General features: G+C 40.3%; 1 pseudogene across 1 annotated transcript; it reads left to right on the plus strand.

Annotated features, from left to right (window-relative positions):
- The first annotated feature begins 7,084 nt into the window (after positions 1-7,084).
- Positions 7,085-10,024, plus strand: LOC307055608 (protein artemis-like; annotated as a pseudogene). The gene is made up of 3 exons: positions 7,085-7,347; positions 7,427-8,272; positions 9,619-10,024. The product of its transcript is annotated as a protein artemis-like (transcript).
- Positions 10,025-24,965: the final 14,941 nt, after the last annotated feature.

Below are 24,965 nucleotides of genomic sequence, written 5' to 3' on the forward strand. Positions count from 1 at the left end.
TGAACTATGGTTATACTAGTCCCTTGGCAACTACTTGGATATGGAAAGAGAGGGAAGAGGAAGAAGAATCAGCAATGTCTCCTGGAATTTGGCTTAAGTAACTGGATGGATAATGGTGGTATCAGTTACTGAAAAGCCTGGAAGGAGACATGGGCTGGTGTGGGATGAGAGGAAATCAAGGCCCATCTGATGACTAATTTTGAGATATCTGTAGGATATCCAAATAGAATTGTCAAGCAGCCACTCTGAAATGTTAATTTGCAGCTGTTAAGAGAGATCTAGACTAGAGACATAAATTTGAGAGTGCATAGATAGACCACTGTTTCAAGCGGTGGCACATGTAATGTGCTTGACCCCCAAGTCGATCATTTTAAAACACCCCCTCCTCTATATGACAAAATATTTTTCATAATAGTCATGTAATAATAGGTAATATTCAAATTTTCTTGATTAATACTTTAGTTTTAAAAGAAAAATTAACAATTAAAAGCAATACATTTTCATTTTAAAGATATTATTCAAATTTAGTAAAATATTTCAGTATGAGTTATATATTTTACACTTACCAACAGAAATATTACACCTTGAAGTTCACACTCTGTTTCACTGTTTTAAAGACAAATAAAAACTCCAAATATTCACGTAGAATGACAGGATTGAAAAACTCAAGTTTGATTTTACCATTTTACAATCACTGTGCTGTCATTGTTTATTTTAAATCTACTGCCTAACCACGGGAATATGTAGTGCTACAGGGGGAACAGACATGAACTGTACCTGACACAAGATTGAATAATTTCCAACTATTACTAACCTCTCTTGAAATGAATGCATGTAGCGGAGTCTGCACGTGTCCTGTGGAAGAGGGGGATGGCTGACTGCATAAATGGGCATTCTCCAGATGAACTTCCATGTCCAAGACAGTGCTTATTAAAGAATAAGTAATTAAAATATGCTAATTTGAAACTTACATATTTTTATTAAAACTCAACAGTAACTGCAGCCATTGTTTACAACTTAAATCAGTAAAAGATGGGCTTCCCTGGTGGCGCAGTGGTTGAGAGTCCGCCTGCTGATGCAGGGGACACGGGTTCGTGCCCCGGTCTGGGAGGATCCCACATGCCGCAGAGCGGCTGGGCCCGTGAGCCATGGCCGTTGAGCCTGCGCGTCCGGAGCCTGTGCTCTGCAACGGGAGAGGCCACAACAGTGAGAGGCCCACATACCGCAAAAAAAAAAAAAAAAAAAAAAAAAAGATAAGCCCTCCCACCTTAGGAGTATTTTGTTGCTGACACTGTTTAGAATTGGTGATAAGGAAAATTTGACCCACACATAGCTGGTCCTATTGTTGTTTTAATAATCTCTACAGACCATGCATCCCCGTTGCCTGTACCAGAGATGGATAGCTCTCACTGCCCTGCCCTTGGTACCCCTCTGATTATAAGCTATGGGAATGGCTGAGATAACCTGGGAAGAAAGTGCAGCTGGAGAAAAAGGACTAGGACCAAACTTTGAGGCATTCTTATATGTAGGGAGTTACAGGGAAAAAAAAGATGAAACAACAAAGGAGACAGAAGGAGGAGCCATTGAAGTAGGAGGAAAATCAGGAGTCTAATTTCACAAAAGCAAAGGAATAAACGCGTTTCAAGGAGAGTGTGGTTGGTGGGGCCCAGTGTTGCTCAAAGATCATATGAGATGATAACTAAAAAATGACCTTGAATTCTGCAGCCCGTATCTGGTGGATGACCTTGACAAGGTCAGTTTCACTGGAGTGGTGGAAACAGAAGGCAGATGGAAGTGGGCTGAAGAGTGATCGGGGGATTAACAGGAGGACATCTAGACAACTGGTTTGAAAAGTTTTACTACAGTTACCTGAATTTCCCAGTAGTAAGTATAAGAATGAGATTGGAGTGGGGAGGGGGTTTAGAACCCAAAATACATATGTTTGGTGGACAGGGAATTGTGGGGCAGTAGGTGGTAAAGAAGGGCATGGAGACAAGTCACTGCTAATTTTCTCACAGGTCGCTGACTATCTCATGATTCAAAATATCCATACAGTCATCATCCTCTAATGAAACTTGCTTTTCTAAGGCACCTTTATCTGAAAGTAATTTCTGATTTAATGCTGTTGATTTCCTCTTTGTTGTGATTTTACTAGCAAATACATTATTAATTTTTATATTATATTGCCAATGCATAGTTGTTCCTTCAACATTGTGGGATAATAGGCTCATTGATTAACTGGGGAACCTAACTTAACATTTGTGGCTTTAGGAATATGTGTCCCAAGAGTCAAACAATGGAGTATTAGTTTACTTTTGCATTTCAATCTGTTTGTATATTGGAGGCAATCCATTTACAATTAGTAATTATAGTGGCCTCCATTCTTCCCCTTGGCAATGTGATTTTGCAGTTCCTCTCATCCAGAGACAGACTCTGTTTCCCCACCTTTTGAATTTGGACTGATCTTATATCTTATTTTTGGACAATAGAATGTAGTACAGACCATGTGTTAATTCTGAGTCTAGACCTCAAGAAGCCTTGATTGCTTCTGTTCTTTCTCTCAGAACTTTGCCATTGCCATGAAAATAAACTTGGACTAGCCTGCTGTAGAATGAGCCACCATGTGCAAGCAGAGCTAAGTCATACCAGCCAAAGCCATCCTAGACCAATCTGCCCACAGTCAGTACACCAGCTGACCCTAGGAGGAGGCCCAGTTGAGATCAGCCAGGTCTCATCCAGATCAGCAGAACTCATGAGAATTAACAAGTGGTTGTTGTTTAAGCCACAAAGTTTTGAGTTGACTTGTTTACCAGCAATAACTAACTGATAGAGTCATGTAGCCTTGAACCTTCGGAGATGGTACTTAAGATGGAAGCTGAATGCGCTATGATTAGATACAGCAATACTTTTTTCAATTACTTGGAGCTTCAATATAGCATATGCTAGAAATGCATTACTCTGAACATTGAGTTGTGGATGTTATTAGCTCATAAAGAAGTGATTATTTTTAGTGTATTCTGATGAAAAGCATTCATGGGAAATGGCCAGGTTAATTTTACTTAGATTCTTTAACTCTGATTTTCTTCATGCCCATCCCATGACCATCTCAAATCTTAATGTTACAGCAACATAATCACATTCTTTTGCTCATTAAGTAGAAGGATATGATTTCAATTTGGCTGCTTCTTTGAGAGCAGAAAATTGCTGAAATGATACTAATGAAATGCTCACTGACTTACATGCCCTTAAAAATATCTCAATTATTTGTGTCAGTCTCTTTTTTCTTTGACTTTTTTCCATAAGCATCTACTTGGCATATCTACAAAGGGATGTCTTCCTGCAGAGGGGAAAGAAATGTTCACCGGTTCTAAAAAGCTGCTGTCAGGATCCTGACATAGGTGAAGACTTTTTTCTCTTATCACTACATTGTTTCCCTGAACAGACTGTAATTTCATCAATTTTCCATGCTTATGGTCATGAATGCTTGGCGTTACCACGTGTTAACGTTAACAAAAAAGAAATTTCATGGCTTCAGTTTTCATTTGAAGACAAAGAAGACATGAAGACCTCATTAGAAATGTGGTGTGTCTCCTGTTGGCTCACACCTGCTTTCCTTAGTTTTTTCTTTCCTTCATGTTGATGCCAATGGCAGACATTGCTCTCCACCTGCCCATCCCTTTGCCCAATTCCTGCTGGTAACAAGGAGGTCAAAACCTTTTCAGAAGCCAGTTTTTGTGATACCTACACATGGTGGTGCTTATAGAGTCTGGACTCTTCTTTCCTTTCAGTATCAAAGAAATAGCCATTTATGGGGAAACTTAGGTAGCATTTATAACAGATTTATTTCCCTTTGTATTTCTTAGACTACTCATGTGGTTTTGAAATGAGATAAATGCATTTTTCTTTCAAAATTTGAAATTGTAAATTATGATAAAACCTACTAAATTTAGAAAGAACTCTATCATGTGGGGAAGTTCATTACTCCTTGAAGTTTTTTCTGAGTCTCTTACTTACTAGATGTATGACTTTGGGCAGGTTATGTAACTTTTCTGTGCCTCAGTTTTCTCACATGTAAAATGATAATACTGTCAGCCCTCAGTATCCATGGGGGATTGTTTATAGTACCCTCAAGGATACCAAAATCAGTGGATGCTCAAATCCCTTATATAAAATGGTATAGTATTTGCACATAACCTATGCACATCCTCCCGTATGGTTTAAGTCATCTCTAGATTACTTACAATACCTAATAGAATGTAAATGCTATGTAAGTAGTTGCCAGTGTGTGGCAAGTTCAAGGTTTGCTTTTTGGAACTTGGTGGAAATTATTTTTTCCTGAATAGTTTTTTTTTTAACATCTTTATTGGAGTATAATTGCTTTACAGTGGTGTGTTAGTTTCTGCTTTATAACAAAGTGAATCAGCTATACATATACACATATCCCCATATCTCCACCCTCTTGCGTCTCCCTCCCACCCTCCCTGTCCCACCCCTCTAGGTGGTCACCGGCATGGAGCTGATCTCCCTGTGCTATGCAGTTGCTTCCCACTAGCTATCAGTTTTACATTTGATAGTGTATATATGTCCATGCCACTCTCTCACTTCGTCCCAGCTTACCCTTCCCCCTCCCCGTGTCCTCCACTCCATTCTCTACGTCTGTGTCTTTACTGAATAGTTTTGATCCATGGTTGGTTGGATCTGTGGATGTGGAACCCACAGATACGGAGGGCCAACTGTAGTAATACCTACTTCACAAGATTGTTATGAGGCTTAAGTTTGCTAACACCTGTGAAATGCATAGGTCAGTGCTTGGCACACGAAGCATTCAATAACTGTTCATTTAGTTGTTATTCTTAATTTTTATCTTAAAATTATTTATACATATTTTGTTTTTAAGATTATACTCTTCCTCATAAAAACTTTCTCATAATCTCTTGCATGAATTTGATGTTTACCAAGTTACAAAGGAGTTATCTGGTTTGCAAAGCCTCACAGGTGTGGACAGAGCAGGGATAATCATACTTATTTTACAGATGAGGAAAAAATTAAAGAGAATAATCACATGATCCAGTAATTCCACTTCTAGGTATATACCCGAAAAAATTGAAAGCGAGAACTCAAGCAGCTATTTGTACAAAAATCTTCAAAGCAGCATTAGTCACAATAGCCAAAAGATGGAAGCAACCCAAATGCTTATGGATGCATGACTAGATTAAACAATGGGGTATTATTCAGACTTAAAAAGGAGTGAAATTCTGATATGTGCTGTAACATGGATGAACTTTGAATACATATGCTAATGAAATGTCAGACACAAAAGGACAGATATTGTATGATTCCCCTTATATGAAGTACCTGAGATAGTCACAGTCATAGATACAGAAAGTAGATTAGTGATTGCCAGGGGCTAGAGGGTGGGGGAATGGGGAATTATTGTCTAGGGGGTACAGAGTGTCAGTTTGGGATGATGAAAAAGTTCTGGAGATGGATAGTGGTGATGCTTGCACAACAGTGGGAATGCACTTAATGTCAATGAACTGTATACTTAAAATTGGTTAAAACGGTAAATGTCACGTTATGTATATTTTTCTACAATAAAAAAGTGAAGGTTTCTACACGTCATAAGTATGAATAATAAAAATACTCGGAAAGAATAGATACCTTCCTATCTTGTATTTTAACTGTATCATTTAGAGAGCAGAAGGCAGGTCTTTGAGGGCATTAAAGTTTTAAAAATTTATTTTATTTTAAAACCAATATGGTCTAATTGAAAATTTGAGAAGTATAGACAAGCAGAAAATGAAAATAAAAGGGCCGTCCCCCTGTCCTCTGATGCTCTACAAAGTAACTTTTGACGTGCTTTTTCTCTGTATCCATTCTGTGTGGGTATATATAAGCAAATATATATATTTGGGTGGGGGAGGGGCGAGAGACTACGTTTTAGAAAAATACATGGGCTCAATGGTAGTATTCAATAACTTTAATTTTTCACTTGATATCATATATTTAAATTCAGAAATAGATATCTACCCATTCTTTGTAATAGCTGCATAATGTTCTATAACTTCAACCCTCTTTTCCTTCCCTTTCCCTTTTATTAAAAAAAACTTTGAGTTATAATTTAGGTAAAATACACCTATTTAAAACATGCAGTTTATGGCGTTTTGACAAATATATGTAACACCCTGCTAGTCAAGGCGTAGAACATTTTTATCACCTCAAATTCCCTCACAGGTATTCTCTCAAGAATATATATATCCTTTTGTGAAATGACAGTCAAATATTTTGGCAATTTTAAATTTATTTTATTTTTATTTTTGGCTGCGTTGGGTCTTCATTGCTGTGTGCAAGCTTTCTCTAGTTGTGGCGAGTGGGGGCTACTCTTCATTGCGGTGTGTGGGCTTCTCATTGCGGTGGCTTCTCTGGCTGCGGAGCACGGGCTCTAGGCCTGTGGGCTTCCGTAGTCGTGGCTCGTGGGCTCTAGAGCGCAGGCTCAGTAGTTGTGGCACACGGGCTTAGTTGCTCCGCGGCATGTGCGATCTTCCTAGACCAGGGCTCGAACCCATGTCCCCTGCATTGGCAGGCGGATTCTTTTTTTTTTATTTTTATTATTTTTTATTTTTTTTGCTGTACGCGGGCCTCTCACTGCTGTGGCCTCTCCCGTTGTGGAGCACAGGCTCCGGACGCGCAGGCCCAGCGGCCATGGCTCAGGGGCCCAGCCGCTCCGCGGCGTGTGGGATCCTCCCAGACCGGGGCACGAACCCGTGTCCCCTGCACCGGCAGGCGGACTCTCAACCACTGTGCCACCAGGGAAGCCCTGGCAGGCGGATTCTTAACCACTGCACCACCAGGGAAGCCCGGCAGTTTTAAAAATGGGTTGTTGTCTTCTTACTGAGTTGCAAGTGTTCTTTGTATTTATTCTGGAAATAAGCCTTTTGTCAGGTGTATGTATTGTGAATATTTTTTTCCTGTTTGTATGAGGCTTGACCTTTCTCTTAACAGCGTTTCTTGAAAATCAAAGTTTTTAATTTTGATAAAACTCAATTAGTCAATATTTTTCTCTTATTGCTAGTGCTTTTCTATCATGTTTAAGGAATCTTTGGGCAGGTTCCCAGATATGGTGGTGCAGTCAGTGGTGGCTTGGGCTTCCACACCCGGCTGGGTGGCCAGTTCACTGGGGTTGGCTGGTGGTGTGAGCTCCTTCAAGGGGCAAATGGCCGAGTATCCAACAATCTCCATTGACTTCTTGGACAGGGAGAACCTGAGGGCCCACACCTTCTTCCTGTCCCGCTACCATAAGGATCACGTGAAAGGATTAAGCGGCCCTACTTTGAAAAGAAGGTTGGAGTACAGATGAGGAAACTGAAGAACCAGAGAGGTTAAATTAGTTGTCCAAGGTCACACAGCCAGTAGATGGCAGGACCAGGATTTCCACCAGCTTGAAGGTTTACTTATACTGTTCGCTGTTACCAGAGAGTTGTCAACTAGTTGTTGTTAACTAAAGATTTTGGGAGAAACGCATTATATCAGCTGAAATTGAAACTCCTACCCAGATATCTTTAGTCAATGAAGCATCAAGAGAGAAGGGAGAGATTGTTGTGACTCTCTTACCAGCTGGTCATTGCCCAGGATCAATTACGTTTTTATTTCAGGGCGATAACAGAACTGTCTTGTACATGGGAGACTTCAGACTCACAAAATGAGAAGCTGCTAGAAGCTTGCATTCTGGGGGCAGACTGCAAGACATCTTAGAGTGTGTACTTATATACTACTTTCTGCAATCCAAAATATTATTAAATTCCTAGTTGGGTGGAGTGTCTGAGTGGAATATCCGAGCTGGTTTGAAGCTGGATCGTTCAGATTCTGTACCATGATGTGTGGCTGAACTGCAAAGCAGCTTACGGGTAGGAGTATCAATCAGCCTTAGTGAGGAGTTAGGAGTCCAGGTTCTTGTGGATAAACGAGACATTTAGAAACATACCTGACATTCTTCATCATCTCACAACAGACGGTAGCACTCAGATCCACACATGTCGGCATACAAAAGCAGAAGAATATTTTCAGTGGAATAAGTTACCCTGCAGAATTAGTTCCAAAAATAGAATTCCACTTCACACAGTCAGCATGAAGCCATCCACTATGTGGTCTGGAGAAAGAACCAGAAAAAACAATGTCATTGTGAGGATTGGAGAGAGTTTGTACAGAGCTCACTTTTTTTTTTTTAAACTCCTCCTACAGTGAGATTAAAGATATTTTGAGCCACATCTGTCCTGTGAATGTTACCGAACTCAGGTCCGACTGCTCACCACTCGAAAGTCAGTACCCGAGAGGCAGTTGTTGGTAGAAAAGAAAATTGCTTTTAATCAGAATGCCAGCAATCTGGGGAAAAGGTGAACTCATGTCTCCCAAAAAAACCAACTCCAAAGATTTTGCTCAGCCATGAAAGTTTTTAAAGGGGAAGTAATCTCAGTTAATCATCGAGATGGGGGATCAAACTCATAGCCATCTCCCACTGTGTGCAGGCTTGTTGCCGCCTTGTGAACTTTCTTTAGATGCTGTCTTGTTCACATGGTTTGTGAGATTACTGAAGGGGAAGCTACTAGGAAAAAGACCTGGTCTTCAGTTAATTACTTATTCTTCATCTCTACTTCTTTGATCTAAGGAAAGAACCAACAGGTTAGGCAAGGTATTGTGTGATCAAAAGATTTGAAAGGTGTATTTGGGCCAGAGATGAGTAGATCTTGGGGGTGCCTGGTTTAAAAGTTAGTTACAATAGTCTCTTCTTGGACCCCTAGGTGCACCCTTTCTCATTTCTTAGATTAAAATGAGAGATCTTTTGGAGCTCCTACTGCCTGCACTGTGCCTAATTCTGGATTTTTGCATGCCTCTGGGTCCAGGCTGGAGATACTGGTGGAAAAAAAAAAATCCCAATAATTCACTGCTGAATTGGTCTTGCTTTGAGTTTTATTCTTTTTCTTTTCTTTTCTTTTCTTTCTTTCTTTCTTTCTTCCTTTCTCTCTCTTTCTCTCTTTCTTTCCCTCCCTCCCTTCCTTCCTTCCTTCCTTCCTTCCTTTCTTTCTTTCTTTCTCCCTCTCTCTCTCTCCCTCTCCCTCCCTCCCTCCCTCCCTCCCTCCCTCCCTGTCTCTCTCTCTCTCTCTCTCTCTCTCTCTCCCCTGCCCTTCCTTCTTCCTCCCTCTCTCTCTCTTTCTTTCTTTTCTTCCTTCCTTCCTTTCTTCCTTTCTTTCTTTCTTTCTTTCTCTCTCTCTCTCCCTCCCCGCTCTCTCACTCTTTCTTTCTTTCTTTTTCTCTCTCTTTCTTTCTTTCTTTTCTTTCTTTCCTTTCTCTCTTTCTTTCTTTCTTTTCTTTTCTTTTCTTTCTTTCTTTCTCCTTCTTCTTCCTCTTCTTTTTCCAAGCAGCCTGCTACGATTTCCTTTCCAGAGTCCTCAGATGCTGCCCCATGCATTGTTTACAAGGTTTTTAGTTGTATAGTGTGGCAGAGACACGGTGCGCTATAAAAAAAAAAAAAAAAAGAAAAAAGTTAGTTACAATGTAGCTTTGCTAAAGTGACCTGCAAAGGAGCTTCCTGCTGAGGGCAGTTTCCTGCAAAGAGCTGCTCACATGGATGCATATCCAAATGCCATTCCAGAAGGCACAACTATGGATAAAGTTAAAGAAATCTTCAAGCCTTCATGCTGGTCTTCCCCAAAGTATGGAGCCAAAGTATAAACCACTTGGAAAATTGAAGAGAGCTAGAACAATCCACCTAGACTCAGGAGGAAAACAATGATCTCTTTGATGATCCTCTCCCTGTACTTTTAAGGCACAAGGTTCCAAAGGAGCAAACTCTTCACCCTGAGGTATTTCCCATGGTGACTGCAATATCACAAAACCAGCCTGACAAACTGAGAAAGGCACAGGATGCCTCAAAGCAGAAAGTACACCAACCTCTCTTTGGGCAAACGTTACAGATTATGAAGAATCCATCAGTGAAAGTGAAGAATTAGAAATCACAGCTTCATCTTAAGGATTTTCATTTAGATGGCTTTGAATTATATAGATCAATTTATGGAAAATAGACATTTTAGGAATATTGAATCTTCCAATCCATGAACATTTGGGTCTTCTTTAATTTCTACCAGTACTATTTTTTTGTTTGTTTTTACTATACTGTTCCTAACTATATTTTGTTAAACTTATCACTAGGTATTTCATATTTTTTGATGCCTTTATATGTGATATTAATAATCCAAAGTCATTTTTTCTTTCCTTTCAGCATTGAAAAAATGCCATTCCATTATTGTTTGGCTTGAGAAATCAGTGATAATCCTTATCTTCATTCTACTATATGTGTTGTCTTTTTTTCCCTTTCCGACTGCTTTTAAGATAGTCTCTTGGGCTTCCCTGGTGGCGCAGTGGTTGGGAGTGTGCCTGCCGATGCAGGGGACGCGGGTTCGTGCTCCGGTCTGGGAGGATCCCGCATGCCGCGGAGCGGCTGGGCCCGTGGGCCATGCCCGCTGGGCCTGCGCGTCCGGAGCCTGTGCTCCTCGACGGGAGAGGCCGCAGTGGTGAGAGGCCCATGTACCGCAAAAAAAAAAAAAAAAAAAAAAAGATAGTCTCTTTATGATTGGTTTTCAGCAGTTTAATTAAGATGTGCCTTGATGTGTGTTTTTATGTTTATTCTTCGTGGAATTCATTGTGATTTATGGATCTGTAGATTGACGTTTTTCATTAAATCTGGAAAATTTCCGGCCATAATTCATCAGATTTTATCCTCTCCAAACACTCCATCTCCTTTCCTTCTGGGAACCCAATTACCACATGTTTTTCCACAGTTCATTGAGGCACTGTTATATTTCTAAGCCTATTTTCTCTGTTGCTTTAGTTTAGATAACTTATGATGCCATGCTAAATTCACTAATATTTTCTTCTGCAATATCTAATCTTCTGTTAAGTCCATCCAGTGAATTTTTCATTTTAGAAATTGTATTTTTAAGATCTAGAGGTTCCCTTTATTTCATTTTTATTTTTATTTTTAATTTTTTTTATTACTTTTTCTCTCTCTTTTTTTTTTTTGAGGTACGCGGGCCTCTCACTGTTGTGGCCTCTCCCGTTGCGGAGCACAGGCTCCGGACGCGCAGGCTCCGTGGCCATGGCTCACGGGCCCAGCCGCTCTGCAGCATGTGGGATCTTCCCGGACCGGGGCACGAACCCGTGTCCCCTGCATCGGCAGGCGGACTCTCAACCACTGCGCCACCAGGGAAGCCCTATTTCATTTTTATAGTTTCCATCTGTCTCCTCATTGTGTTTGTTTTTATAAATCTGTGAACATATTTATAATAAGTTTTTCAAGTCTTCTTTAAAAACTTTATTGTTTCTCTTATTTTTGGTCTATTCTAATGATTTATTTTTCTACAGGTCATATTTTCCTGACTTTTCATAGGCTAGTAATTTTTAAGTTGTATTCTGGACATTGTAGGTTATAAATCTTTGAGAGTCTGGATTTTGTCATCTCCCATTAAAGCATGCTGAATTTTATTGGGCAGTTAATTTTCTGGAAGATCAGATTTATTCTGTAAAGACTTTTGAGGGACTTTCCTGGTGGTGCAGTGGTTAAGAATCTGCCTGCCAATGCAGGGGATACGGGTTCAGTCCCTGGTCTGGGAAGATTCCACATGCCACAGAGCAACTAAGCCCATGTGCCACGACTACTGAGCCTGCACTCTAGAGCCCACGAGCCACGACTACTCAAGCCCGCAGGCCTAGAGCCTGTGCTCTGCAGCCAGAGAAGCCACCACAATGAGAAGCCCACGCACTGCAACGAAGAGTAGTCCCCGCTCGCCACAACCAGAGAAAACCCGTGCGCAGTAACGAAGACCAAACGGAGCCAAAAATAAATAAATATATTTAAAAAAAAACTCTCAAGTCATCTTGAATCCTAAAAACTCAGGACTTTCTACCTCATAATTTATATCTTACTGCCACCAGAGGGCGCTATGCAGGGACGATGAGCTAGGTTTTTATTCAGCACCAAAAATCCTTCTAGGATTTTTGTGTTAACACTTCCAGGAAAACTTGAGGCTTTCCTCACACTTAGAAGTATGCCTTCTACAGAAGAGATGCTTGATAAATATTTGCTGATGATAAGTAGGAAGAGGCCAGGTGAAGAAGTGGAGGAGAAATCCAGAGAGCTGGGTTCTGGGTGCTTACCCCTCTACCAAGTGGCTGTGAGATCTGAAGCACAGCCGCGCACAGCCTGATGGGGCTTTGTAACTCTTTCTGTAAAACGAGAATAATGGGGTTATTGGGGGGAAATAAAATAATCTATTTAAAAGGATCTTGGGGCTTCCCTGGTGGCGCAGTGGTTGAGAGTCCACCTGCCGACTCAGGGGACACGGGTTCGTGCCCCGGTCCGGGAAGATCCCACGTGCCGTGGAGCGGCTGGGCCCCTGAGCCATGGCCGCTGAGCCTGCGCCTCCGGAGCCTGTGCTCCGCAACAGGAGAGACCACAACAGTGAGAGGCCCGCGTACCGCAAAAAAAAAAAAAAAAAAAAAAAGATCTTGAAAAATATAAAATGCTATTCAAATATGACAGGTAAAGAAATGTCCCTATGAAAACAAACCTGCAAAATGTTCTACTCACCGGTACGTTATCCTCTTCAGTAAATGATGGCCCAAGCCCTAACACGATGCACTTATTGCCAAGGGCCTCTAAATGTGTGTGTCTGCTTCCCCTTCCTGATGTTGATACAGAAACAATTTTTATCCTGGTTAGCACATTCCTGGACACAGGGGCTGCTCATGAGGTAGTTGTATGTCATGCTTGGGCCTGAGGTGTATCCAAATTCCTGCTGTGATAGGGAACTACATACACCCTTGGCGTGTTTTTTTTTTTTTTTTTTTAATCCATTCAGTCCCTGGCATTCAACACACACCCAGAGATCTCTCTGGAAAAAACGGGGAAATTGGTCTAACACCCACTGGGTCTTCCACGGTTTCTTGAAAAATTACATGTTCCTCAGTGACACCTTTCACTGCTTTTCCAAATTAGCAAGAATTGACAGTCTTGAAATTTAGAGACACATAACTCATAAATATGCATTCAGTACTTTCTGGCCCAAGAACACAAATCTCTGCATTTTTGCTGTCCTGAAATATATTCTGCTGAGATTATGTTTTCTTCTTCCTCTTCTAGACTGCCCCACACAGATTAACCTTCTCCAGTACCCTTACATCAGACCGTTCTTGGAATCCAGAAGCTCCATTGTTTTCCCACTTTCCATAGAAATCAATCAGATTCCTCCAGATCCCATGATGCCCACACTGCTCCTGTGTCGGTTGACTGCACTGCCAGTCAACCTGAAGTTGTCTCTGACTTCTGCACATACTCCAGGCTTTTCTATCTCTGCTTGTGCCCTCCCATCCCCACCTGCATATGGCCAAGTGCTGCACGTTCCTCCTGGCAGAATTTAAATGCCAGCCCTTTTTTGGAGTAATTTCTTCCACCTCTCAACTCTCACTTAATACTTTCTACTTTGTACTCTAGGGAGCTATGACTCTCTTCTTCTTGTGTCCTATTTATCTTTGTATTCCCACAATATCAGCACATGATAGGTCCCCTATAAATATTTGCTAGGCAACATAGATGAATGGAATTTAATCTAAAGGGTCTTTAGGGAGTATCCCATGAGAATACGTATCTATCCAAAATTAAGGTTGTCTTTTCTTTAGAAGTAGTTATTTGTAGCCATTTCTATTGTCTTAGTTCCCCAGCTGACCCCTTCCTGAGGTCTGTGCCTGTTTTTGCTAAGTTTTTACTTTTCTCCATATTAAATTTACAGTTTATATCAAGCTCACTTGTTTAAGTTTTTTATTTCTGTTCCCACTGTTCTCATGTCCCTTTACAATGTATGCAATTACATGAGCTGCCTTTGAGAGCAAGATTAGATTTTAAATCTTGTGATTAACCTTTCACATTACGAGATTGCCAGCTCCAAGTTTCTCGCACACTTCTCTTGTTTTGCTCTAGACTAATTTCTCTATTTCATCTCTTTTGTTTTGTGTTACTTTGTAACTCGATTCTTGGCTGCATAGGCCCAGCTTGGGAGAATTTCTTGCCTCCCTAGGTTTTATAGAATGACTCTTCTGCATAAAATCAAACAAATCTATAAATGTTGGAAAACAGCCTATCTAAATCTGCCCGGTAAGAGTTCCAGGTGGCTACCAGAGTTGCAAAGTTCTCGTTATTCTGATATTTTGAACACAAGATCTTCAAAGAAGATGTTTTGAAAATTTACTGAAAATACAAATTGCATGTATTTACACATGGAAAATTTTCCTAAATAGAAAACTACTTAGCTTTAAATTGGAACGTTAGATTGGAAATCTTTTCAAATTCATAAACTGCTGAGGTTTTGGTCTACATTTGTTGAATTCTTATTTTTATCCAATTTGTTTTAATTAAAAAAAGAAAAACCCTTTTGAGCTTAGAAAACCACTTTAACTTTTATAGTGCAGTAGAAAAGTATTTTGCCAGTGACCCAACAAAAATGATAAAAGTGTGTATTTTAAAAAATACTTACAATACATCCCTTCAGGAAATAACTAATTTACAAGTAAACAAGATATTTGATGTTTTAAGATCTTTCTCTTAAGATCATTGCAATAACTTCCAAGAATACTTGATTTCCTGGCAGTTTGAATACAACTAACATGAATAAACAATCAGTATTTAGACCTACAAAAGAGATTCATTTATAGTAATTGGTTATAGACAACATCTAGGCATGAAATTAATTCCAGCCTGATCTGAAAACCCTGATAGTGTTAAAATGGATGTTTAATGTGTTATTAGTTAATGATATTTCATCTGAGGACCTTATCAAGTTGCACACAGCAAAGCTGTTGTCATTATTTTTTACTCTCCCAAAGTGACACTTTAATGAAATGTGTCAGCACACCAGTGTTAGGATACGTTTCATTAATGCCCAGCACTTTTGTTCTATGCTTTACATTTGGAAACAGATTTAAGTATTAAGTGCCTCTAATGTCTGCAGCCAGGGAATCCTTTCCGAATTTGTAACAGTGACCAGAACAGACCGCATTACACTCTCCAAATGGTGTGGTTTTGCATTTGAATGTCTGAATTATCCCGGTTTCTTAGAGACGACCAAAACGCCAACATCTTAAATCCTCAAAATACTGTCCGCTTCATTGAATGCTCGTGATCTAAGCATATGTGTAATTATTCTGTAATTCTCCCCAAAATGTGATTCCTTGGAAATGCATACTAGGTTTCTCCTATTGTAAATGCAATGACTATTTCTTTGTGGCCACTTCTTTAAATACAGTAACAAGCAAGTCTGTGTGTCTGTGTGAACCGCCTTGATAATGATGATTTCTTCCCAAGCTCTCCTTGGGACACCCATCGGGGAAAATACGCCCTGCATTTGTGTAAGAGAGAGACCCTGATCACAAAAAGACCATTTAAGATGGTATACATTACAACTAGAGGATTTCTTGCCAGAAACAGGCCTAATGTCACTCACAATAGCCTTAGAAATAGTCTCAGATAGTAAGTTAGACTTTGCACATGTTACCAGGGCCAGCTGTGGTAATCCATGGCTGCATATAGATTTTAGAGAAGAATAGAATCCCATGCTCCTTTAAAAAAGCTTTGGTTGTGGTCAACCATGGAAAATTAAAACATACACTTTAAAAACTGACAGCTGGAAAGAAAAGTGGTAGTGGAGGGGGGCAGGATGAAGTAGAAGGGATGGTTAGGGTATATTTTAACTTCGGTTTTTATTTTAAAGTTTTGCACTTTCTTTGGGAAAACCCATCGGTGGCACCTTTCCCTGGAAACCACCTTAGTGGGCAGTTATTCCAAGCTGTGAGATTCTGTGTGTGGAAGTCCTTTGCAAATGGTTAATGTCTCCTTCAGATGTGGCTGGGCTGTTCTTATTACAGCCCCTCATTAATTCCAGTGTGAGTCGTTTAATTTGGCCTTTTGGTTTAGCAGAGTGCAGTGGTTTTGTGGGTGTTTACTGGTAAATACAGATGACCATGGAATGGCGGGGGGGTGGGCGGAGGGGAAGGAAAGTCAACTTGCAGGATCATAGTTACTCTGTGGATAATTTGATAATCACTCTGCAGCAGGTGCTTGCATTGAGTCATTCCTCCTCTTCGCATAATTTTGCAAATAGCTTGGCTTTTACAGCCTGTGCCATTCCCGCAGCACCATTTCTAATGGTAGCTTTCAAAATGATTTCAGCATCATGTGAGCTGGGACATTAGTTTCCTACTAGTCCATCTCAGTTATTTGTTTATTCTTGGCAATAAAATTTTTAGAAATTTTAAATCTGGGAGAAAATACTGGGAGACAGTAGGAATATCAGTCTTATTGATCATTTAAAGGAATTTTAAAGTTTGAATTAAGGGAAAACCATTTTAATCTTTTCAAAAATACACAAGCAACAAGTGAAGAAGTGAAAACGTAGGCAACTTTTGTACTTGAGAGGTCGATAGCAGCTGGGGGTGGAGGGGAGTCAGGCAGTGGGGGGGAGGGGTTGGGAAACAGCCCCCAAAGTGAAGCCTGTCCTCTGTACTTGCCAGGCCCCCATGAGAGATGCCACGGCTGGCTGTGTTTCCATTAGCATTAGAAAAGACCAATTTTATGTTGCAAAGTAAATTTTAGAAATTTAAAAGAAATGACGGAAATAAGAACTCAGGACACACTATGTTGCTAGGAGATTTGGATCTCTTCCCAAGGAAAGAATGAATGATGTGCGTAAAATCAGCAAAAGATTTCTGAATTCTTCATCCTGTTTATATGTATTTTTAAAGTACTGTACTGTATCATTTATCTGGGTGTTATTTATTTGCCAGTCTTACGAGAAAACAAACTTAAGAAGGCTTCTGAGCAATAAAAATATGTGTCCCTTAGTCTGCTCACTAACTTTATGACTAAGAGAGACCCTCAGTACTCACTCAGAGCCTAATTACTCATATGTTACAAATACTTCTAACACACGTGGATATCCGCTTCTCCAGCTCATAAAAGATTAGAAGCAGCATAGCAGATGGGGAACAAATGAGGAGAGGATCTCGGACATACTGGGAGCAGCAAGAAATAATAGCTGACAGCTTGATTGTGAAGGGGGAGACAGAAAATCCATATAAAGCAAACATAACGCTATGAAAACTTAGCAGTCTGGAGCCATTCAGGGTTTTACAGTTTACCAGTCCCAGAAGGTCTCACTGTGTCATAGCATAGAATAAAAACTGATGCTCATAATCATGACTTTGAGTCATCAAGAAAAGATTGTGTTGTTAAATGTGCCTGTCTTTTTTTTTCTTTTTTTAAAAAAATCTGAGGCCTATAGCCAGTGTTTATGAGGCACTTAACTTTATAGAAAAAGGAACTCAGTAACTGTCATCTTTATGTATAGCCCCCAGAGTCATGTTTCAATCTTGCCCACGTGCAGGCATTCATTTTCCCATATATTGCTGTCATGAATGTGAATGTGCCTGTCTTTAAAAAGGCATAGGTAGAATAATTTCCACTGGAATTGGCTAATATTGATATTAAGATGCAAGACTTTGTGCTTAAAAAGCTGACCTTTAGTACTTTGGAAATTACTATTTATGTGGAGATTATTTCTCTCTCCATAATGCCAAATAATTAGTACATAAAAATTCCTCATGCTTTGAGTTTTGGCATAGCTAAATGTTCTTACTCAAATTGAATTTTATAATTCTTTCTCTAGTGACACAGCTGGTATAGTGAGAAAAAAACCACTAAAATGAGAATCAGAAGATTTTCTTGGTCCCTGCTCTACCTCTGAGATGTCAGGCACTATGGGGAAGTTAGTTACTCTCTGGTGCTCAGTTTTCTTACCTATTCAGTGGGGTTCTCAGACCCCATCCAGTCTGACAAACTATGATTTTTTTGAAATGGTAGCTCAGTAAGTGATAGGTGATTGATTCTCTTTGTGCTTGATGCAGGGCTGAACCACAGAGGCTGCCTTCCATCCTGTGGGGATTAGAGGGACTAACCTCAAACTTTACGCTCACCAGCATCCTGTTAAGGTATTTTAAAATGACTCTAAAAGGACTTAGAGCCAAACATGTTAATAACCTTTATATCTCAGTGGTGAGAACACAGAAGATTTTTCTTTTCTTTTCTTATGCTTTTCTCATACTTCCAACATTTCTAAAACAAATGTGTATTATTTTTATAAGAAAAAAAGCAATAGAAGCTATTTAAAAAATATAGACACAAAAGGGAAAAACTTGAGGCCTTCTAAATGCTTAGAGAAGTTCAGTCTTAAAGGCAGAGCACGTTTGAAATAGAAGGTGGATAATGTTACATCCCCGGAAGTAGAAAATCCACTCAGCAACTATTATGTCTGCCACATTCAGGACTCTCAAAATGAGTGGTAATTTTTCAGACTTGAGGAATAAAAGTAGCATCCAGCAAACCAGGGGAATATGGCATTAAAAGAAAAATCCCCAAATAAACAACTACTTATAATCCTGGGCTCCCAGCTGCCTTTTGTCTTCTAGATGATTATCATGGCAAAATATCCTCCTTGCCAGGGACAATCTCATTGTGATTTGTCAAATGCTAACTGATAAGACAGGAGCATTTTTCTAGACTCTGAATCTCTGGCTACTTTCCCCAGGATCATCTCCTTGGATAATTGTTAGAAAATTTGCAGCCTACCCAAAACCTGTCTAAAAATACTGGAGAAATAGAGAAGGATCCAGGAGACTGATGAAGCTCTGAATGTTTAATATCCCAGGAAACTGGCTGCCTGGATGCTGCCAGCAACTAGGGAACCAGTCGATTGCAGCTCAGGAAAATGGGCCTGGCCCGGACAGCCCCAATTTGGCAACAGCTTGTGGGGAGTAAATCCTCTCACTGAAGGTTTTGCTTAATCTGAATACATTCAATTTCAAAATCTGCCCTTGATCTAAGCCCCTTAAGCTTCTGGGGGAGGACTAAGGACCTTCAGGGTCAATGCCAATAACAAAAGGTAGGAAAAGTCCACCTTTCCTCATATCTCATTGCTGCATTCTATAAGCTGTTAACTCACTGCAGAAAATGTTTCCTTTCAATGAAGTTGTCTTTAGAGAACCCTCCTCCCTTCACAACTGCTCTGAACTTGTGTTATCAGTACAGTGAGTTGGTTGGGCCAGATATATTTTTCTCCTAACTGTGGTCTTTGTAACACTTGTCCTTATAAGTGCTTTCCTAGGGGCGGGATGATTATAATCAAATAAGCTTGGTGAACACTGAAGATCACATCCCTCCTTGGAGATTCACAATGTCCACCAGCATATTCAAGGCTCTGAGAAGTCCTGTAGTAGAGAAACTTTTACAAATGTTTTCAATCCAGTAGTTCCCAAACTTCTTTACTAAACCAAGAAGCCCCTTTTGTCTGGTAATTCCTATTTTGAAACCAGAGTCCCATTCCGACAATATAATAGATGGTCCTGTGTCTGATCTACATTTTAGCAGTTACATGAGTATATATGTAGAGGGTATGATCAAGATCAAGACATGATATCTTTTACATTGCTGGGGGCTTAAGGTTGGGAGATATAATTTATTCATTGGTTTAGGGAATTAGGATCCAAAACGACTCAGCAGTTGCATTAGTTTCCTGTGGCTGCTGAAACAAACTACTGCAAATTTGGTGGCTTAAAACAACAGAAATGTGTTTTCTTACAGATATTGTGTTGGTGTTGTATAGCCATCTGTACAAATGCAATATGGTGTAGAGTTATTACCCAAGTTCCTATATGTAATGTAAGATCCTGTGTCCCAGGCCATAAAAGCAGTATTATGTAGTAGTGAATAGAGATGAATTCAATTAGATCAAGATATGAGTGCAGACCTATCACTTAATATCTACATCACCCTGAGAAGTTATTTAATCTTCAAAGCCTCAGTTTTCTCATCTGTAAAATGGAGACAGTAGGGCTTCCCTGGTGGCGCAGTGGTTGAGAATCCGCCTGCCGATGCAGGGGACGCGGGTTCGTGCCCCGGTCCGGGAAGATCCCACATGCCGCGGAGCGGCTCGGCCCGTGAGCCATGGCTGCTGAGCCTGCGCATCCGGAGCCTGTGCTCCACAACGGGAGAGGCCACAACAGTGAGAGGCCCGCGTACCGCAAAAAAAAAAAAAAAAAAAAAAAAAAATGGAGACAATAATAGTACCCATCCCGGATAGTTGTTGTGAGGATTAAATGGGATGAGGCCTGTAAAGAGCTTAGCACGTTGCCTGGCTAATAGTAAATGCTAATACCTTCTGGGTGTTACGGTAATGCTTATAATTGTAGGGTGGGAATGTATTCTGGGAGACCCCCAAAGGAGTAGGAGCACTATGGTAGAGATCTGGACCCATGGCATATGAGGAGGACTGTCCCTGGGGACACAAGATCTGCCTTCAGTTATGCAAATATGTTCTCGTTATTTTTCAAAGGATAGAAATCCAACCTAAACTCAATTAAAAAAAAGGAAATTAGTAGTTTTAACATCCCTAACTTAAAAATTTAAGGAAATACTCAGCTTTGGGCCTCATTGGATACAGGTACTTAAACAATGTCCTTAGGGGAATTCCCTGGTGGTCCCAGTGGTTAGGATTCCACGCTTTCACTGCCGAAGGTGTGGGTTCAATCCCTGGTCGGGGAACTTCCCTGCAAGCCACATAGCGGTGGCCAAAAATAATAATAATAAACACTGTCCTTAGGATTTAGCTTTTTCACTTCAGTGCTCTATCTGTTCTGCCTTTCCTCTGTGTCAGTTCCATTCTTAGGCAGACTTTCCTCTCATAGTGGAAAGATAGTTGCCAAGGACACCAGGCTTTCCCTTAACTTCTCAGCAGTTCAACCAGTTTCCAAAATATCCTGGAATTGATTTTCAAGGTTGTCAGGTATCCTGTAGCAGAGACAGGTTTTCTGACATGGGCAATCCAGGGTTGAACTCTAAATGGCCAGGCTTAGGTCACATGTCTCTCCCTGAACCAACCCCTGTGACCAAGGATTTGAAATGCTGTGATTGACCAGCCTGGGTCCCCCGTTTGTCCCTGAGGCCCCCTGGCTTAATAGTGAGGGGAGTGGGGTTTCCTAAGCACACTCAGGGAGCTTTCCCAGAAGGTGTGGGAATGAATGAAAGACAAAGCCATAAATATCCCCTATGGCTGTACTGGGGACCTGGTGGCAGATAGTGAGTAGAATCTTTCCTCTGTCTGGCTGACTACTCATCTGTTGTTCTGGCTGGCTCATTGCCCCCTAGGCAGAGTCTAGGTGGAGAGAGGCTGAAATTCATCCAGATACCATCCTTAACGCTCCCTGGGACTGCCCTGCTCCTATGGCCAATGGACCCTAGAGCTTCTGAGCACATAATGTATTATCCACCCTGGGACAATTGTGAGAGTGAAAGGGGATGCTATGAATAATTGTGCTAGGACAACAGGCATAAGCCAGGGCTGTCCCAGGAACTCTAGGACAGGTAATTATCATTGCGAGCCAACCCAATGCAATTCCGCCCAGTTCTACCAGTAGTGACAGAGCCCTTACTGTGCTGGCTCTGGGGCAACAGGTGAAAAGCTATCAATTTGGGATGTTTGCTGCAGTTTTAGCAGCTCCGTCTTCTCTTTCCTTCCCCAACTCATCAAACCGTGTTTGCTGGCAGAGGTGTACTTGTCTATCATGCTCCTCAGCGGGAGAATGAAAGACCTCTGTGTTGACACTTTCAGAGACATAATAAATATAAAGTCTTTCATTCTGGAATATCAGACTCTGGCTCAGGCTAAGGAATTCAAAGTATGAGTGAGTAGATGGGTGTGATGAGCTTGAGACAGAGCCCCTCCCTGGCCTTTAAGGCCATACCCTAGTTTTCCCAACACCATTTATTGAAGAGACTATCCTTTCCCCATTGAGTATTCTTGGTGCCCTTGTCAAATGTTAGTTGACCATTTATGCATGGGTTTATTTCTGGGCTCTCTATTCTGTTCCATAGTCTTTGTGTCTGTTTCTGTGCTAGTCCCATTACTGGTTGATTACTTTAGCTTTGTAATATAGTTTGAAATTAGGAAGTATGATGCCTCTAGCTTTGTTCTTTCTCAAGATCACTTTGGCCATTTGGGATCTTCTGTGGTTCCATATGGATTTCAGGATTTTTTTTTCCATTTCTGTGAAAAATGCCATTGGAATTTTGACAGGGGTTGCAGTGAATCTGTAGGTCACTCTGGGTAGTATGGACATTTTAACAATGCTAATTCTTCTAATCCATGAATACAGGATCTTTCCATTTATTTGTGTCTTCTTCAGTTTCTTTCATCAAAGTCAGAGTTTTCAGTGTACAGATCTTTTACCTCCTTGGTTAAATTAATTCCTAAATATTTTATTTTTTTGATGCAATTGTAAGTGGGATTTTAAAAAATTTCTTTTTTGGTTAGTTCTTAGTATATAGAAACACAACTAATTTTTATATGTTCATTTTGTATCCTGCAACTTTACTGAGTTCATTTATTTGTTCTAACAAAATTTTAGTGAGTCTTTAGGCATTTCTATATGTAAGATCATGTCAAACAAAGATAATTTAACTGCTTCCTTTCCAATTTGGATGGCTTTTATTTCTTTTTCTTGCCTAATTGCTCTAGCTAGAACTTCCAGTATTATGGGTTTTTTTTCTTTTTTTTAATGTAGTTGCCATACAATACTATGTTAGTTTCAAGTGTACAACATGGTGATTCAACATTTAAATACATTACAGAATTCCAGTGCTATGCTGAATGGAAGTGAAACAGTGGATACCTTGTCTTGTTCCTGATCTTAGAAGAAAAGCTAAAAGAAAAGAAAAGAAAAGAAAAGCTTTCAGCTTTTCACCGTTGATTATGATGTTAGCTGTGAATTTGTCGTATTTGGCCTTTATTATGTTGAGGAACATTCCTTCTATACCTGATTTGTTGAGAGTTTTCATCATGGAAAGGTGTTGAATTTTTCAAATGCTTTTTCTGCATCAATTGAGATGATCACATGATTTTTATCCTTTATTCTGCTAATGTGATGTATCACATTTGTTGATTTGCATATGTTGAATCATCCTTGCATCCTAACAATCCATAAACAAAAGAGTGAAATTGGACCCTTATCTTACACCACACACAAAAATTAACTTGAAATGGATTAAAGACTTAAAATAAAATGTATTAACCTGAAACCATAAAACTACTAGAACAAAACAAAGAAAAAGCTCCTTGAAATCAGTCTTGGCAATGATGTTTTTGGGTATGACACCAAAAGCCTAGGCAACAAAAGCAAAAATAAACAGGTAGAACTATAGAAGCAATCAACAAAATCAAAAGGCTATGTACAGAATGGGAGAATATATTTGCAAACCATATATGTGATAAGGGGTTAACATACAAAAGATATAAGGAACTCATATGACTCAATAGCAAAAAGCAAACAGCTCAATTAAAAAATGGGCATAGGGCCTAAATAGACATTTCTTCAAAGAAGATATGCAAATACCCAACAAGTATGTGAAAAGGTGCTCAATATCACTAATTATTAGGGAAATGCAAATCAAAACCATAAACCTTGCACCTGTTAGGATGACTATTATCAAAAAGACAAAAGATAAGAAGTATTGGTGAGGTTGTGGAGAAAGATACTACATCATGCTCATTCCTACCTTAGTACCTTTGCTCCTGCTATTTTCCCTGATTGGCCCACTCTGCCCTCAGATCTTCCTGGGGAAGACTGTTCCTCTGGATCAATCAGATTTCACCACGGATGTCATCTCCAAAGATCTCTTTCCTAACCACTCAATTTAAATAGCTCCCTCACTTCATATCTCACACTGTTGACATTCTTTGTTGTGTGGGAGTGTCCTTATGCATTGTAGGATGTTTAGCAGCATCCCTGTCTTCTACCCACTAGATGCCAGTGACATGCCACCCCCCATGCCCACCCAAGGTTGTGACAACCCAAATATCTCCAGACATTGCCAAATGGCCCCTGGGGGCAAAATGGTCCCCAGTGAGAAACACTGGTGTGTTTCTCTCATGTTCTGGGGGCACCAGTAACTCCTGATTCAATTCCTTGCTGGCTTCACTATGATTTCCCTCACCATTTACATTCCTCTTGTTAAAGCTCATGCTCTGTTTGACTCTTTGGTCACACAGGGCCAACTCTCAGCTTCTCTTTATTCTAGATTCCTCACTGAGGAGGAATCATTTCCAGGAACGGGAACTAGAAGTGGTTGGGAAACCAACGGCCCTTATCTGGAAACATGAATAATGGGCTGATGAATATGCTTTTCTGTGGGCCATTCTCTGCAGGGCACAAACTGGCTACAGGATAGAGAGGCAGATTCAGCTTACAGATGGGAAATACTGGGTTGGGATGGTGCTTTGTATATTTTAAATAGTATGCTATTAGGTGAGACACGTACTCTCCAGTTTAGCATGGCATCACCACATCAGTGCATCAGTGTCTTATATCTGTCCAGTTCACACATCTATATGGCCTGCCTGGCCACTGTAAGCAGTTGAAGTTCATGACCAATCATGCTTTAGACATAAAGTACTCATCTAAATGGAATATTCTAACTCTAACCTATTCACAAATAGAGAATGGTGCCGTTGAAAGTGGAAGATGGGATAGCTCTGTAGACAGTTTTGTTTGTATTTCTACTGTGGGGTCCAGCATCATAGACTCCGACTATATTTATTTTCTCCCTTAGGTAGAGAATTTTGGACTCTAGATGGAAAGTGTTCTTTTCTTCTTCACATTGACACCTGCCTATTTGCATTTGGAGTTGTACTCCTGAGTTTAGGGGACCAAGTGGGAGTAGCTAGAAGAATCCTGATGCCCTCATATGATTTTGGTGACCTTGTGCTATTTGAAGACTCTTCAGATCCTTTCTTGGGTATTTCACCTCCTAAGAATGG

The sequence above is a fragment of the Hyperoodon ampullatus genome (genome assembly GCF_949752795.1).
Source record: "Hyperoodon ampullatus genome assembly, chromosome: 7".
In the NCBI taxonomy this organism is placed as follows: Eukaryota; Metazoa; Chordata; class Mammalia; order Artiodactyla; family Ziphiidae; genus Hyperoodon; species Hyperoodon ampullatus.